Genomic DNA, 2,484 nt, shown 5'->3' with positions numbered 1-2,484 from the left:
TTTTAAAGTCTATAATTTATTGTCTTTAGTTGACAAATGTGAGTCTTTGTTTCTTAAATTATGTTTTTAACCTATAAAACACAGTCATGCATCTACAAGTCCACTTAAGAAATAGAACATTCTTTATCTAGTTTTAACAAATTTTTATTATGTTCCTGTGCCATTACACTTATCACCTTAAACACATGCATTTCAAGCACCAAATTATTATAAGAATTAGTTCACATTTTAGGCACTCATTTCAGTGTTTTCTTTCTGCTACATTAGAACAAAAGCAAATGTTGTGTTCTAGGGTATCTTTATCTATGCGTAGTCCCTCTTGTTTCTCTGTCTCTTGGGATCTTGTGATGAAGACTTATGCATTAAACTTGGCTTAGATTTTTTTCCTGTTTTTTTTTCCCCTTCATTTAATTAGCCAATGTCTTAATGGTTGAATTCGTTCAGTTTTCACTTTCTAGTTATTAGTCAGTTGTAAGGGGGTTTTCTCTTTTCATTTCCCCCTATGCTGATTGAGTGTTTTCCTGTACCATAGTAACCGCATTGATTACTAAATCAGAATTCATTTAGCTCACCACTTCTTGAATGTGATTGACCTACTTGAAAAATATTAATACCTTTACCTTTTGGAAACTATTAGTCTTCATAAACTACCCCAAAGCCACTAAAATGAAGCATCATTGTATGCTTATGTAAGTATTTTCTAATGGCCTTTTCTTTACATCTCTTGAGAATTATTATATTTCAATTACAGATATTTGTAGAGCTTTTCTAAAACTCTTTGGCTCTTTCAGTGAAGTGAAGACTTATGATCCTTCTGGTGACTCCACACTTCCAACCTGTTCCAAAAAACGCAAAATAGAAGAGGTAGATAAAGAGGATGAAATTACTGAAAAGAAAGCGAAAAAAGCGAAGATTAAAGTTAAAGGTTAGTTTGAAATTTTTTTTAATGCTGTTTATACTTCTATTTCTTAAAAAGTACAGACTTTGTAAATCTTAGATATACATGCCATTTTAACTTTATTGTAGAACGACCCATACTGAAAGCTAGTGGTGTTTTAATATGCCATTATATTCTCTGGGAATTGTTTGGATGTTGTTAAATTTATCTGACTTTGTGGAGGAATGTGAGAAGCTTATCATTGAATATGTGGGATTAAATATTTTACTAAGACTACCAAAACTTCAGTTTCTACCACGTGAACTATTTTGAAAATTAGAATTGGGGCTGAAGGAATCCAGTTTATAAATTCGTTGCTGACAAATTGTTTTTTTTAGGAATGAATGCAGAATTGATGGAGCAGTGGTTTTATTCATTGTTTCTACTATATGGAGTGAACTAGAAGAGTAGTATACTAGGTGGCCTGCCATCATAGCCGTAATATTTAATAGGTGCTCACCAGTGAACTAGGCTGTCTTGTAAAGTTGATAAGCAAGTACCTTGCCCCATTTATTAGTTGTACCTGTGTTTATTGAACACCTACCAGCTAGTCTAGTAGGAGAGTAAAGCATTAAAGCAGTAATTGTTTTAACTTGGTTTCTAAGTAGCTTAGTGGTCAGAAGTGTACTATCAACAAATGTGGTGCTTGCTTCGGCAGCACATATACTAAGGTTGGAACGATACAGAGACAATTAGCGTGGCCCCTGTGCAAGGATGAAATGCCTGAGATGATGGGTACCCCACTTACCCTGATTTGATTAATTCACATTGTATGCCTGTATCAAAACATCACATGGACCCTATAAAGATAACAATTAGTATGTACTCATGATAATTAAAAATAACAAATGTGGACTCTTACCTTGGATAGAGAAAACATAAAACAAATTATTTAACTTCTATGCTTCTATTTCCTTGTTGAAAAGTAAGGAGATCTATAAACCTATTGGGAGCATTTGAAACACCAAACTCTAGATTTGTATCCAGTATGCTTTTCAAATGTATCTGTTACTCCACAATTTTCCCCACCTCATACATGGCAATTCCAGTTGCTTTGGCTGTCAGCCTTGACTCTCTTCTCATAAACCAAATCTTTTCTGGCACCAGAACCTCTCAATTGTACTTTTTGAAAGAATGTTGTAGCCACAGTGGAACTACCATTAGCTTTCTGGTCTCTTTTAAATTTCTGCTCCTGCTCACTCTGCCCCTGCCACAACTAGCCTGCTTGCTATTTCCTGAGCTTGTCATCCACTTCCCCTCCAAAAAAACCTTAGGAACTTAGCATTTGCTTTTTTCTCTACCCAGGATATTCTTCCTCCAGATATGGGCATCATTCAGTCCCGCACCTCTTTTAGGTATATGCCTAACTTGTCTGTCAAAATGTCCATATATACTGCCCTTCTCCAACATTCTTCTTTCTGCTTTATTTTTATCCTTAGTGTGGATTACTATCTATTTATATGATGTATCATTTATTTTATGTCCCTTCACTCTCCCACTAAAATAAGGTTCATAACAACAGAGGGAGTTTTTTTGTTTTTATCTGT

General features: G+C 34.6%; 1 protein-coding gene across 1 annotated transcript in view; it reads left to right on the top strand.

The window, feature by feature from the left end:
- Positions 1 to 2,484, top strand: part of NOP58 (NOP58 ribonucleoprotein) — a 73,942-nt gene that overhangs the window by 70,769 nt on the left and 689 nt on the right. The window lies entirely within an intron of this gene.

This window comes from Propithecus coquereli, unplaced genomic scaffold, assembly GCF_000956105.1.
Source record: "Propithecus coquereli isolate 6110/MARCELLA unplaced genomic scaffold, Pcoq_1.0 Scaffold113, whole genome shotgun sequence".
Taxonomy (NCBI): domain Eukaryota; kingdom Metazoa; phylum Chordata; class Mammalia; order Primates; family Indriidae; genus Propithecus; species Propithecus coquereli.
The sequence above is the reverse complement of the archived record's forward strand: the minus strand, read 5'-3'. Positions and strand labels throughout refer to the sequence as shown.